Genomic DNA, 15,768 nt, shown 5'->3' on the forward strand with positions numbered 1-15,768 from the left:
CTCCTGTGCTCACTTGATTCCAGCCACATGTCTTGCAGTTCCTGAAATAAGTCAAGTTTATTCCAATCTCAGAGCAATTCTATTTCCTGTTCCTTTTCCAGAACCTCTTACCCTCTGTCTCCCAAGTCTCACTCCTTTATATTATCTGGGCTTCTGTGCACACGTTCTCCCACTTAGAGTGGTTTTCTCTGATGGACCTACATAAATAGACCAAATCGCCTCTTCTCCTTTGCCCTGTCACTACTTATCTTTTTACCCTAATTTACTTTCCTTATAACCCTTAATGCCTTCAAACTGTTTGATTATTTGGTTTTTGTCCATCTTCCCAATAGAATGTAAGTTCATGAGGACAGTGACATTTTCTTGTATCTTCACCTAAGATGTGCACCTAAGAATAACTGACACTTAGTAGGTATGCAATAAATACTCGTTGAATAAATGAATGATGAAGAAGTGAAAATAGTCTAGCTAGAGAGGCAGACATTAAGCACATCCAACTAGTTATATGATAAAAATTGTAATGAGTACAAAGAAGAAAAGAATAGGGGTTAAGAAAAGAAGATAAAGGGAGGACCTAATTTAGATGGGAAGAGGGGACTGCCCTGAAAAGCCTTTCTAAGGAAGTGACATTTGAGCTGGGATCTAAGGCTAAGTAGAAATCAATCTGGCAGAGTAGGACGGGGTAGAGGAAAGGAGAGAGCAACAAATACTCACTGAGGGTTTGTTGTGATTTTGAAGAACACACACACACACACACACCACACACACACACATGCCTCTAGCACCTACCATAGCATCTGCCATAAAAATAAACCGACAACAAAAAATAGTTGTTGATTTTGGATTTTTTTTGATGAATAATGACAGGTACCATTGAAATGGACTTTCTACTGTTCTTAGAATTTGTATTGAGTATGGTATTTTTGCTCAAGGAATATTGATTGAAACCACCTCATTTTGGTACCCATTTTTTCCTATCAGGTCTGAACAGTACCCTTGCAATTAATAAGAATAATCTTTATTAAGAATGCACACATATGGGGCGCCTGGGTGGCTCAGTCGTTAAGCATCTGCCTTTGGCTCAGGTCATGATCCAGAGGTCCTGGGATCAAACCCTGCATCGGGCTCCCTGCCCGGCAGGAAGCCTGCTTCTCCCTCTTCTACTCCCCCTGCTTGTGTTCCCTCTCTCACTGTGTCTCTCTCTGGGTCAAATAAATAAATAATTTTTTTTTAAAAAAAGAATGCACACATATATTTACTAAAAGAAAAAGACAGTAGCATCACAGGGTGAAGTGTCTGTGCCAGAGAAAGCCCTTTGAGGTCCAGAGGGCTATATACTTTTGGAACTGAACAGCAATCTTTTGTCTTTGGAGAAATTTTATGAACCACTTAAAAGCTCTAATGCAGGGGCACCTGGGTGGCTCGTTGGCTGAGTGTCTGACTTCAGCTCATGTCACGATCTCAGGGTCCTGGGATCGCACCCTTTCTTCCTCTCCCTCTTTTCATGCCCCTCCCCCAATTTGAGCTCTCTCAAAAAATAAATAAAATCTTTCTAAAAAAATTTTTAAATTTTTAAAAAAAAAAACCTTCTAATGCATACAGGCACCTACAATGATGGTCTACTCCTATTCAGCAGTATTCTGTGCTAAAATTTAACATACAGACCAGGGTTCCCAGGGATTGGCAGACATCCTAACCAAACATATGAAACCATTAATAACTCTCCAAAGAGGAAGCAATACTATAAAACTTTGGGCTTTGGTGTCAGGTAAATCTGGAACCAGATCTCAACTCTACCTCTTATTAGCTCTATGATCGTGTATGGATTTAGCTACTAAGCATTCAAATTTCACAACAGTAAAATCGGACAATACTATAGAAGCATTTAGCAGTGACTGGCAGAAAGGCGTTAAGTGTTCAGTGAGAAAAATGAGGCCTAAAATATCTAAGTAACTTTCCTATGGACATATAGAGAGTAAGTGGCAGAATTGGGATTTCAGCTAAAAAGGTGTGGTTATGAAATCATGTCTCAATAACTAGCTCAGAAAGGCAGCATAAAAAATGATTAACAGAGAGGTGAAGAGTCCCTGGAAATAGCTGGTTGTTATACAAGTAGCATACTCAGACACAACCACATTAAATTTCGGTCTCATTTATTTAAAAGATTTAGAGTTCAGAACAGTCTTTAATATGGAAAAATGTGAATCAACAATATTGCATCATATTAGTATACAGATGGTCTCATTTAATTTCAAATTCATTTTCAGTATGTCTGTAAATTGAGTTTCAGATCAGATTTTCATGATGGAATCAGGAGTAGCTCAATATAATGAAAGAAAATTCCATAACTAGGGAATTTCATAGAAGCTAGGAATTTTTAAGAATACCGTTACAAAAGAGCCGAATCCTTCATTTGGTTACATAATAAAACTTACGTATTTTTAACAGTTCTGTCTTCTTCCAGCTCATCTTCATTTAAACATAGCTCAAAACATTGTACTTAATCTCTCCTTTAAGTTCAGTTGAGAAGGTGTTCAGTCCTGGAATTTAAAAAAAAAACAACAAAAAACCATGATTAACAAACAGGTTTAAAAGAAACTGAAATTTTTGGCATTAGAAATCAAGTTTCCATGAGTGCCTGGGTGGCTCAGTCAGTTAAGTGTCTGCCTTCAGCTCAGGTCATGATTCCAGGGTCCTGGGATCGAGTCCCACATCAGGGAGTCTGCTTCTCCCTCTGCCCCTCCACCACCCTACCCCCCTGGCTCATGTGTGCTCTTTCTCTTTCTCTCTCCCAAAAATAAATAAATAAAATCTTAAAAAAAAAAAAAGAAAGAAATCAGGAGGTTTCCAAAAAATTAATATTTATTTAACAAACAATATTACCATTTAATTTCTTTCACAAATAATATTACCAAAAGACATGCACATGAACATTTACTGTGCTTCGTTATTGCATTAGCATTTTAAAAGTTGACTTCACATACATTATCCCATTCAAAGATCCCAGTAGCAGTGCCATTTTCCAACATGGAAACAAACTCTTGAAGATGGGACTCTTGCCTAAGAAAACTAAAACCAGTCGTTTTGAAACAAGTGATCAAAAAACATGTTTTAATATTTTATTTTTTAGTTTCAAAAGATCACAGAGGTATATAAAGTGAAAAAGTATCCCACCCCATTTCTGATCCCCACAAATGACGGCTGGTAATTTGGAGTGCCTTCTTCCATTTCTTTTTCTATGTAAATATAAAGCTATACGATATAGACAACATACATACACTTTTTTTTAAAGTAAAAACTGTGATCATACAAACATAATCCAACAACCCTCTTTCTCCATCCATTCAAAACACCATTAAAAATACCACGGTGAGTAGTGGCTGGCCTGCTCGGTCGGAAGAGCATGAGACTTTTTTTTTTTTTTAAGATTTTTATCTATTTATTTGACACAGAGAGAGAGACAGCAACAGAGGGAACACGAGCAGGGGGAGTGGGAAAAGGAGAAGCAGCCTGAGCAGGGAGCCTGATGCAGCATTCAATCCCAGGACCCTGAGATCATTACCCGAGCGGAAGGCAGACGCTTAACGACTGAGCCACCCAGGCACCCCGAGCATGGGACCCTTGATCTTCAGGTTGTGAGTTTGATCCCCACATTGGGTGTAGAGATTATTTAAATAATAAATGAATACTTAAAATTACCATGGTGAAACCTTGACATATCAATATTGTGCATGAACCAGATTTCTTTATTGCACCAACAGATCTATTAATCATTCCAACAACCTTACCCAAAATACTCTTTCATTTTAAAAAAAATTAGTGCCATGGTGAACAAATCAATTTAACACTAGGTGAAAGGGAAAGAAAATAATATATTTTTGTCAGCATCATACTTCCAGCCAAAAATAAAATTTCAGGATGGTTATGCAAGCAAATTAAAGTAAGTAACATTGGGGAATTTCAGGGGAAGTTTGTCTTCATCTTAATGACTACTTTAGCAGTGGACTCAGGATTTGCTATCTTTACTCATATTTTTTCTAAAATTTCTAGCTACTTTAATTGCTATTACTTTTGCCTCATTTTCTTTCTTATTTTTATTATATTTATAAATATGTTTGATACAGGGGCGCCTGGCTGGCTCAGTCAGTAGAGCATGCAATTTTTGATCTTGGGGTCATGAGTTCGAGTCCCACGTTGGGTGTAGAGATTACTTATCTGCCACATACAAAAGATTACATGAAATACATAAGCTAGTTATAAGTCATAATATAATAAAAAACTATAAACCCACCACCCAACTCAAGAACGAAAAAACCAAGAACCTACCCTATCCCTACAGTCCTAAATATTCTGTATCATTCTACTGCTTTTAGGTATAAACATTTAAAGTATATATATGTATATGTATATATACATATACCTGCATGTAAATACTTTATCACAAATTTATATGAAATAATATATTGTACACTTTTGCTTATTTTTGAGATCTATTGAAAACCATAATATAGTGGATGCTGGAGTATGCAACCCTGATATCCTCTCCAGGACCAAGACATTCATTTGCAGAGAGTGCTAGTTGCTGAGGGCTCCCAGTTGTGACCCCCTATGGGAGCTGTTCTTGGCTGAAGGGAGTTGCTTTGCCCTTTCCCCACAGGTAGCCTGCAACCAATGCCTAGTTAATGCAGGACTACACATGCCTGGCCCACTTATCTCAATTATGGACATCTGTGAGGCCATCCTAGCTTCAGAGCTCCCTGTGGGATCAGCCCAGGCTTCTGTTACTCCTGCATCACAGCTCAACTACTCCCTCAGCTTAATCCCACTTCCCTCACTCCCTTACAGACGCTGCTCCCCAGAGGACTCCATAAATAAGTCCCCTGCAAGCAAATCTCAATCTCAGAGTCTGTTTCCTGGGAAACCTGATTGTATGGGTTGAATTGTGTCCCCCAAAAGATATGTTGAAATCCTAACTGGTCCCCACCAACATATGAATGTGGCTGTATTTGGAAATAGGGTCTTTGGAGATGTAATCAAATTAAGATGAGGTTAGACTAGACTAGGGTGGGCCTTAAATTCAATGACTGTGTCCTTATAAAGGGAGATTTGGAGTCAGAGGAAAGGTCATAGGAGCTGGAGAATGTAGTTGTGCAACCACAAATAAAAAAATTTAAGGATTGCCAACACCCCCCAGAAACTAGAAGAGGCAAGGAAGAATTCTTCCCTAGGGCCGTCAGAGGGCCCTGCCCATACCTTGATTTTGGACTTCTAGCCAACAAAACTGTGAGAGAATAAATTTTTGTCCTTTAAAGCCGCCTAGTTGTTATCAATCTGTTATTGTAGCCCTGAGGAAACTCATATAAACCTAAGACCTATACTTGGGTAGTCTTCTGGGACTTCCTTTTTTACTCAACATCACGTTTCCAAGAATTATTCATGTTGTTTACTGTAGCTGTATCTCTCTGTTTCTTTTTTCTTCAATATCAATGGCAATATTTCATCAGAGACATTAATGAATAATATATATATGAAAAACTTTTTCGAAAATGATTATGCCTCTGTTTTGGGGTGCAGTCTTTTTGTTTATGTTCCTTTATTTTATTTCCATTTTTGAGAAAAATTTTTATATAAATTTTAATATTCATGACATAACTACCTTTGTATGTGTAAGTGTGTGTTAGGCAAAATAATGATCCTCCCCACACTTAAAGAGATACACATCCTAATCACCAGAACCTGCAAATGTTACCTTATCGAACAACATATTGTGATGATATGACTAAGTTAAGGACCTCAAGATGGGAAGATTATCCAAGCGAGCCTAATCTATGTCACATGGGTCCTTAAAATTGGAGAAACTGCCCCAGATTTGGTCAGAAAAGGAGACGCAACTATGGAAGAATGGTCAGAGAGATGCAGTGATGCTTGCTAGAGGACGGAGGAAGGGGTCTGTGAGCCAAGGATTGGAGGCAGCCTCTAGAGGCTGAAAAGAAGCAAGGAGACAAACCCTTCCCGAGAACCTCTGAAAGGAACACTTTAACTTTAGTCCAGTGAGTCCGATTTTGTAATTCTAACCTATAGAACTGTCAGATAACAAGTGTGTGTTGCTTTAAGCCACTAATTTGTGGGAATTTGTAATAGCAACAATACAAAACTAATACCGTGCATGTGTGAGTCCCAAGGAAGCATACCTGAATCTGGCCCCAGTCCTCTCTTGTTCACTGTACTCAAGCCATAAGGGCCGGCCCTATATAGTCTTCAAAAGCACCAAAGTTCATCCTACAGCAACCATACTTTAACTCCATAAAGGTCTGTTTGTTTCATTCATCAACGTAGCCCTGGGAAACAGTAGGCTCTCAATACACACTCATTAAATGAACGAATGGATTATTATTGTTGGAGGAAAGGATAAAAATTAGTGGCAGGGAGCAATAACTTCCAGTGGAAAAATAAAATCACTCACAACTTAAAAACTATATAGCTTGTCTGTTGGCTCTGTTTTCCTCTTCAGTTATAACTCATGAATTTTTCCTATATAGAACCAAGAACTGAAATGGCGTGAAAATGGAAAGAGTCACATTGTATTGTCTCACCTGCCCCAAACCAGTTTGTTTGCTGTCTCAGGTGAGAAAAACAAGCAGTTAAAAACAGTGAACAAGGGGTGCCTGGGTGGCTCAATTGTTAAGCGTCTGCCTTCAGCTCGGGTCATGATCCCAGGGTCCTGGGATCGAGCCCCGCATCGGGCTCCCTGCTCTGCGGAGGGGTGGGGGGCCTGCTTCTCCCTCTCCCACTCCCCCTGCTTGTGTTCCCTCTCTCGCTGTGTCTCTCTTTGTCAAATAAATAAATAAATAAATAAATAAATAAATAAATAAATAAATAATCTTTAAAAAGAAGTGAACAATTAGTTGGTTACCCTTTGACATCCCAGTTGGGCCATCTGGCAAGTCTTCAACTTTGTTGCCACCTTGCAGGCATGAGATAGGAAAACTATCTCATGTTTCCCAGTTTCTAGGATGTTGAAAAATCAGAATACTGGTTATGCTTCTGTGAAATAAATATCATTAGTGAACTATGTTCCCGTTCCCTATTTAGGGGATCTAAATAGATTTTCCTATTTCTAGCTCCCTTCTATTTTTCTTTACTTTGCATTAGGAGAATTTTAATAAGCCTCCTCAAATCTTTGAAACAAGGTAAAGAAAATGGAGAAATGAATAGCCCACCTTTCTTAGCATCCCAGTGTTGAGGGACCTGATGGCTATAAGGCTAAAGCACTCAGGGAGGAAGCAACAGTAGGAGGACTACAGTGTAAGGGCAGTAGGGAGGGAAAGGAGGTGAGACCTCAGGCGGCTGCTGGCAACATACAACCGCAAAACCTCCTTGGTGTACAATGAACTACATTTACTTCTCTCTCCCACGTCTGTGGGTAGACTAGGGCTTGGCTGACACAGGCTGGCATCAGCTGGGCTTTGCTCTCAGTCTTGGGCTGGGCTTATGTCTGCTCTATTTCTCAATCATCTGGGATCACCTAGGTCAGAAAATAACTCTAGAGAACTCATTATCATATATATTGCAAAATATTTCATCAACAGAATCTTCTTTCCCAGTAGTAGAAGGAAAAAAACAAGCCCTCAGTTGTGTGACCTTGGATAATTCTGGTATTTAGTTAGCTCATATGTAAAATGGGAATAGCAAATAATGCCCACTCCTTTGGAGAAGATAGAGATGACAGCCAAGAATCCCCTAGGTACCTACTGGATTTACTCTCCCACTAGTGAGTGGTAAATGGACTATTTGCTTTACCTCATCCTCATCAATAGTAGTTCTCATTAAACTTTTTTCTCTGTCAATTCTACAGGTGAAAAAAAGTATCTCCTTTCCAAATGTGTTTTCCAGCACCACCAAGAAATTAAATTAACTCCATTTGGATGCTACTTGGCCCCACAAGACTGTCCCCACTTCAGATACCAGTTACAAGTCCAGGTTGTTTCCCGTGCTCCTGACCAACTGGCTATAACTGGAGGTTCCCAAGACTTCCTCCTTGGGTTCTATTAATTTGTAGAGTGGCTCACAGAACTTGGGAAAACAGTTTATGTTACTAGGTTGCCAGTTTATTAGAAAAGGATACAATTCAGGAACAGCCAGATGGAAAAGATGTGTAGGAGAAGATAAGATACATGGGAAGGGACATGGCAGTCCAGTGCCCTCCACAGACATGCCACACTCCCAGCACATCCACATGTTCGGCAACCTGGAAAATCCCTGAACCCCATACTATTGGGTTGTTTTTTTTTTTTTAAAGATTTTATTTATTTTTTGACAGAGAGAGACATAGCAAGAGCAGGAACACAAACAGGGGGAGTGGGAGAGGGAGAAGCAGGCTTCCTGCTGAGCAGGGAACCCGACGTGGGGCTCGATCCCAGGACCCTGGGATCATGACCTGAGCCGAAGGCAGCCGCTTAACTGACTGAGCCACCCAGGCGCCCTACTATTGGGTTTTTATGGAGGGTTCATTACATAGGCATGATTGATTAAATCATTGGCCATTGGCAATTGATTTAACCTCCAGCCCCTCTCATCTTTCTGGAGGTAGGGTGAGGGATGGGACTGAAAGTTCCAACCCTCCAGTGCTGGTTAGCTCCCCTGAGAACTGGCCCCCATCCTTAGGAGTTTTCCAAAACTCATCTAATTAACATAAATTTAGATGTGGTTGAACCGGGCCTGTTGTGAATAACAATACACTCCTTCCTCCTTTATGGCTATGGAGCTATTTCAGGAACTGATTACATAAGGCTAAATATTATAATAAAAGATACTCCCATTGCTCTTTTTCCTTAGGAAATTCCAAAGGTTTGGGGAGTTGCGAGCCAGTAAGAGTGGATGAAGACCAAATATTTGTTTCTCACTATAAATCACAATATCACACATTGTCCTAATTTGCATGTTTTTGAGACTGAAGTTTTCTTCATATGCTTATTTACCGTTTATGTATTTCTTTTGCACACTGTTCATATCTTTTGCTCACTTGGTATATTTCTCTTTTTCCTAATGATCTGTAAAAGGTTATTACAAGGTTATTTGTATGAGATTATTAACCCTTTTATTTATTTTTTTAAGATTTTATTTTTACTTATTTTGAGAGAGAGAGCGCTCGCTTGAGCAGGGGGAGGGGCAAAGGGAGAGGGAGAGAGAGAACCCCAAGCACACTCCACACTGAGTGTGGAGCCTGATGTGGGGCTTGATTCCATGACCCTGAGATCCCAAACTGAGCCAAAATCAAGAGTGGGACATTTAACCAACTGAGCCACCCACGTGCCCCTGTTAACCCTTTTATAAATGCATTTACCTTTTTGTTATGAATAATTTCAAACATATGAAAAGGTAGCCAGGATAATACAATGAACTTCCATGTATAATGAACTTTCATAACTATCAACTCATGCCCAATCTTGTTTATACAACTATCCACTTCTCCTTTCCTATATTATTTAAGTAATATCTATGCCCAATGTGGGGCTAAAACTCATGGCCCCAAGATCAAGAGTTGCATGCTCCACTGACTGAGCCAGCCAGGTGCCCCCTTTCCTGAATTATTTTGAAGCAAATCACAGAAAACATAATCATTTTTTCTGTAATTATTTCTGCATGTGCCTCTAAAATTATAAGGGACTGTTTTTCAAAAACAAAGCATAATACCATTATCCTACCTAAAAAAATTAACAGGATTCTTACCATCAAATATTCCCAACTTTTTGCCTTATTAATGTCTTTTTTTTTTAATGGTCTCTTTGCAATTGTTGATATGGCTAATGTGCTTTTGTTTGAAGCACATCTAAGTCATATATCCCTGTAATCACACACACTGCATACTTGTTTTTCTCTTTCAAAGTTTCCAGCATACTTTCCATCTGTGAAAAGTAGTAAAGGAAACCTCATTGAAAATGGAGCTGGGAAGCCCTAAAGGGGGAGGGCTCACATGCATACCACTGGTTGCAGCCTACACAGCGAGCAAGAAGGAAGGTCTCTTTCTGCCCCAGCAACAACACACCACCACTTGCAGCCAGTGAGAAACCGCCACAACCTCAAACACGTGTCCTCCAACGAACTTTCGTGCAAAACAAACCTCCCCTGAAACCTAATAAAGGCTTACCTTCCCTTTGTCTCTTTGGAGTTGCCTATGGTTTTTCCAGTTTACTTGTCCTGAATTGCAATTCCCTTGCTATTCCCAAATAAATTCATTTTGCTAATAAAATAACAAGCCATTTCATTGTTAAAATTGACACACGTGGAAGATTCATCAAGTTGAGAACGTTAGGATGGACAGGAAAAGCTAGCAAGAAAGTGGGATGAATGAAAAAAACATGTGTTTAAGTAAGCTGCAAAAAATGGGTAGTTAGGTTAGCAATACAAAGAACTACTGAAAGTGGGTTGCTAAAAACAGATGTAAAATCAGTAACTAGACTCACCACAAATAATCACCAGAAACAGGTACAAATGATCTATTTAGGAAACAGCGTTCCACTTTCTGAATACCAAAGGCAAAAAGAGAGAGAGAAAGAAACAATATGTGAATACTGTAAAGGTGAAATAGCTTCCTTCTTAGAGCACAAGGCTTGTGGTCTTGATTTATAGTCTGATGCCATGTAAACAGCTTCTCGTGGCGCTGGCATACTTGTCTTAGATGAAGTTCAGAGTGAAACAAAATGCATGCGTATAAATGACAATAGCTCTCTGACACTGGGAATAAAACATTGACACTCTGGTTTTAATTAGGGAGAAATGACCTTTATGCAAGACACAAGCAGTTCCAAGTTCTCTGTTTTCTATTCCCAATCCATACTTTGTCTTAGATATTTCTTCGTAAGAATTGCCTTATTTATATTGCATTTTATTATATACGTATATATGTGTGTGTTTAGTGAAGATATATGAATGAACACTCTTTCTGTAAGTTCCTTAATATGGGTCTCTTTTTGGCCTGGATTTGTAGAGAGACCAAAGGGCCAACTTGTAATATCTTCACAAGTTCCTCATAAATAAGCTACTCATTCATCATTTGATGAATGAGATATTTTAACCATTTAAATAGGAATGGTCAAAAAACACTTGCTTTCCAAAACCAAGAATACTTCTTATTTACACATAAATTTTAATGAACTGGGCTTAACATAAAAGAAGACGCTGTTTATAGAAATCCAATTAATTGCAAACTTAGAGATAAAACAACAAAAAAACCCCACCCAATTTGTGGACAAGATTATAATTTTTGATTACAGGTTTCCAAGTGTATAGAAAACATGATTTAAATTGCTCAGGGAGAGATGCCTGGGTGGCTCAGTCAGTTAAGCATCTGCCTTGGGCTCAGGTCATGATCCCAGGCTCCTGGGATCCTGTCCCGCATCAGGCTCCTTGCTTGGCAGAGAGCCTGCTTCTCCCTCTGCCTGTCGCTCCCCTTGCTTGTGCTCACTCTCTTTCTCTCTCTGACAAATAAATAAATTAAATCTTTAAAAAAAAAAGATAAAAATAAATTGTTTAGGGAATGGGATGCCTGGGTGGCTCAGCCAGTTAAGCATCCAACTCTTGATTTGGCTCGGGTCAAGATCTCAGGGTTGTGAGATTGAGCCCTGCCTCAAGCTCCACACTGGGTGTGGAGCCTGCTTAAGATTCTCTCTCTCCCTCTCCCTCCTGCCCTCTCCCCTTCTCTCTCTCCCTCTCAAAAAAAAAAAAAAAGTTTGAATACTGCCATAAAACTTTTTCTAATTTACTTTCAAAAAGCTAATGGATACTGAAAAATATATCCAATTTTATTTTACTTTTTAAAGATTTTTATTTAAGTAATCTCTACACCCAGTGTGGGGCTTGAACTTACAATGCCGAGATCAAGAGTTGCATGCTCTACAGACTGAGCCAGTCAGGTGTCCCAAAATATACCCAATTTTAGATATTTCCTTAATGTTCTAGGGTCTGTCAAAATTGGAGATCTCAGAGTTAATTCATTCTTTCTTTCAATCATGAAATGAAAATTTCAGGACACTGAGAGAGACTAATCAAAGAATTTCACAGGCCCTTTATTCCCTATTGAATGTATATTCAAACACCATTTAGTTTACCTGTTTTACCTTCCCTGGCTCAAGGTGGGAATATTTAATAGTCCAAGTGTTCCTGAACAGAATCCTGCTCTGGGACTGCCAGCCAGTACATGGGACATTTTACCTGCAGGCTTTAGATGGGATCAGATATTCTGATCCTTAACATACCCCAGGAAATGTACTGTGGGTCCATGTCTAATTAATCTCATTTCAACTCTCTTCTGATTTTAGATACAGATAGATAAGTGTCCTCTTAAGCTAATTTAGGGAGATTTTTTTATAAAGTCAAAGCTAAGGATATCACCTTGAGGATTTGTAAATATTAGTCAATATCCTTCAGGATGCATATAATTCCTGTTTTATTGTAAAAAGAAGTAATGAATTTGGCCTATCTTGTTGCTAAAGAACATTGTCTAAACGTTTAATCTCTTCTTTTTTCCACAGGCATTTATTTTATTTTTATGCCTTATAACATTTATGTATCAAATATGACATAATAAACACATATATAAATTTCCCACTTCCTTTCACATTCATTTTTTCTTTACATTTTACATATATATTACATAAGAAAAAGATATGAATCTAAAAACAACCCCTCCTATTACTTTTTTAGAATCCCAGCATAAATCCTGATGTCAATCTAATAAATTTTCAATGGGAAAAAATGTGAAATGCTAACAATACACTCAAATGTTTAATCTCTTCCATTTCCCATTAGAAGAAAAAAATATATATGGAGGTAGCAGATTTTCAGATCCTATTTGCATAATATCACAAAAATCCCACTTGCCCCTCATTTATCAATGACATAGTGAAAAATGTTTTACTCTGTTAACTGCCAGTTTTAGAATAAAAACAAAAGTAAAAAGCCAGAGCACATACTGTATTGTAATCTGCCTTTTTACTTAAAGTAGCACACATTTCTCCAACTCCTATTTTCTATGTAATTTTTCATGGCTTGACAAATTTCCTGCATGAACGTATCATAGACTAAATATCTAAATATCTAAACAATATTCTATTGCTGGGCATTTAGGTTGTTTCAAGTTAGCTATTATAAATAATGTTGAAATGAACACTCTAGTATGTTTTTTTAAAAGATTTTATTTATTTATTTATTTATTTATTTATTTATTTATTTATTTATTTATTTATTTATTTATTATTTATTTGACAGAGAGAGACACAGCCAGAGAGGGAACACAACCAGGGGGAGTGGGAGAGGGAGAAGCAGGCTTCCTGCTGAGCAGGGAGCCCAATGCGGGGCTTGATCCCAGGACCCTAGGATTATGACCTGAGCCGAAGGCAGACGCTTAACAACTGAGCCACCCAGGCACCCCCACTCTAGTATGTTTTAAACACATCTCAGATTATTTCTTTATATTAAATTCTTAGAATTGCAATTACTGGGGTGTCGGGCAGGCTCAGTTGGTAGAGCACATCACTCTTGATCTCAGGGTCATAAATTCGCCCCACATGGGGAGTAGAGATTGCTTAAAAAAAAAAAAAACTTAAAAAAAAGTAATGCAATTACTGAGTTTAAAGGCATGAGTACTTTGTTTTTTTCTCAGTCTACCTTACCGAGAGATAAATACAATTCATAAATTTAAAGTGTTTGATGACTTTTGATAAATGTGTAGAGTTGCATAATTACCAGGATCAAGATACACATTTCCTCATGCTTTATAGTCCGTCCCCTCCCTGATCCTTCATCCATCGTAACCAATGGTTTTGTTTACTATCACTCTAGTTTTGCCTTTTCTAGAAATGCATATAAATGGAATCATATAGTATAAAATCTTTTGTGTCTGACTTCTCCATTAGCATAATGTCCTTGAGATTGATCCATGGTGCAAGTATTGGTAGTCTATCCCTTCTCATTCCTGAGTATTCCATTTGGTTATCCATTCTTCAGTTGATGAACATTTGACTTTCCAATTTTTGACTACATGAATAAAACAACTATGAATGTTCACATACAAGTCTTTATGTGGACATATGCTTTTATTTTCCTTGAGTAAATAATACTGAGAAGTTGAATTACAGATTACATGGTAAATGTTCAATTTTATAATAAATTGAAAAGCTGTTTTCCAAAGTGGCTCTATCATTTTGCACCATGTCTCCACCACCACTTGGTAGTGTCGGTCTTTTTCATTTAGTAGATATATACTGGTAACTCAATGTAGCTTTAATTAGTGTTTCCCTGAAGAATAAAGATAATGAGCATCTTTTTATGTGCTTATTGCACAGTCATTTCTTTTTTGTAAAGTGTCTGCTAAAGTCTTGTTGGGGATTTGGGGACTGATCAAGATAAGAACACAAGAAGCAATAACACACAGGCTTTATTGGGCAGTACCTAGAGTTTCAGGAGTTTTCAGGGTTGCATGAAGTCCGTCATCATGGGACTGTTTGTAGGCTGACAGTGAGGGGGTCACCATCCAAAAAGGGAGGAGGGCAAGGGAACTCCCAGAGGAGAGGGCAATCAGACAGGAGGCTTACACATCTAGGTGATGTGTTCCAGCAGCATGGTAGAGCGTCTGAGTCAGAGCTTCGAAAGGCCCCACCAAAGGCTTGGGGACCTTTATGGCCCAGAGCTTATCTTTTTTTTTTTTAAGATTTTTATTTATTTACTTGAGAGAGAGCGCATGAGTGAGAGAGCACAAGCAGGGGTGCAGCAGAGGGAGAGGGAGAAGCAGACTCCCCACTGAGCAAGGAGACCAACACGGGGCTCGATCCCAGGACCCTGAGATCATGACCTGAACCGAAGGCAGCCGCCCAACCAACTGGGCCACCCAGGTGCCCCCAGGGCTTATCTTATTGATTGCCAGCAGATGTGGAGTTTGGTTTCCTAGAGTATGCAAAGCAGGCAGGTTCTAAAAATCCCCTTGTTTGGGCTATTTTGTAAATAACGGAATGTATACAAATTTGAGTTTGGCACTGGTGGGCTTTTATAACTAAAAGCTCTCAGACTGTAGTAAAGAAATAAACTTGGAGGGATGCCTCTGCCTGCAGCTCCCCCTGCTTGTGCTCTTCCTCTCTCTCTCTGACAAATAAATAAATAAAATATTAAAATAAATAAATAAACTTGGAGCCAATACACAGAGACCATCTTTGGCTCATTTATTTAACCAAGTTTTGTTCATTCTTTTAATTAGGTTGTCTGTCTTCTTATTACTGAGTTCTAAGGGTTCTTTATATATCCTGAAGAGGAATCCTTCATCAGATGTGTTACAAATATTTTTTCCCAGTCTATGGCTTGTATTTTTATTTCTTAACAGTGTATTTTGACGAAGAAGATTTTTATTTTAATGAAACCCAATTTATTAACTTTTTAAAAAGATTTTAAGTAATCTCTACACCCAACGTGGGGCTCAAACTCAACCCTGAGATTAAGAGTCGTATGTTCTATCCACTGAGCCAACTAGGCATCCCTATTTATCAACTTTTTTTTTTAATGCTTTCTACTTTCTGTGCCTTATCTAAGAAATCTTTGCATTACCCAAGATCACAAAGATTTCCCTCCTGTTTTTTCTAGAAGTTTTATCTCTTGTGTTTAAGTTTGTGACCCATTTCAAGTTAATCTTTGTATATAGTATGAGACAAGGAACAAAGCTCATCATTTTGCCAATGATATCCAAGTGTTCCTATGTCATTTGTTGAAACATTTTTCCCTACT

At 38.4% G+C, this 15,768-nt stretch overlaps 1 long non-coding RNA gene across 1 annotated transcript in view; it reads right to left on the reverse strand.

Moving 5' to 3' along the window:
• Positions 1 to 2,136: 2,136 nt before the first annotated feature.
• LOC115937777 (uncharacterized) overlaps positions 2,137 to 15,768 on the reverse strand; it is a 94,812-nt gene continuing 81,180 nt past the window's right edge. Inside the window, exon 4 of the long non-coding RNA XR_004073007.2 lies at positions 2,137 to 2,540. This is a non-coding gene — a long non-coding RNA (uncharacterized LOC115937777). The remainder of the gene's footprint in view (positions 2,541 to 15,768) is intronic.

The sequence above is a fragment of the Leptonychotes weddellii genome, chromosome 11 (genome assembly GCF_054177405.1).
Source record: "Leptonychotes weddellii isolate Sample4059 chromosome 11, ASM5417740v2, whole genome shotgun sequence".
In the NCBI taxonomy this organism is placed as follows: domain Eukaryota; kingdom Metazoa; phylum Chordata; class Mammalia; order Carnivora; family Phocidae; genus Leptonychotes; species Leptonychotes weddellii.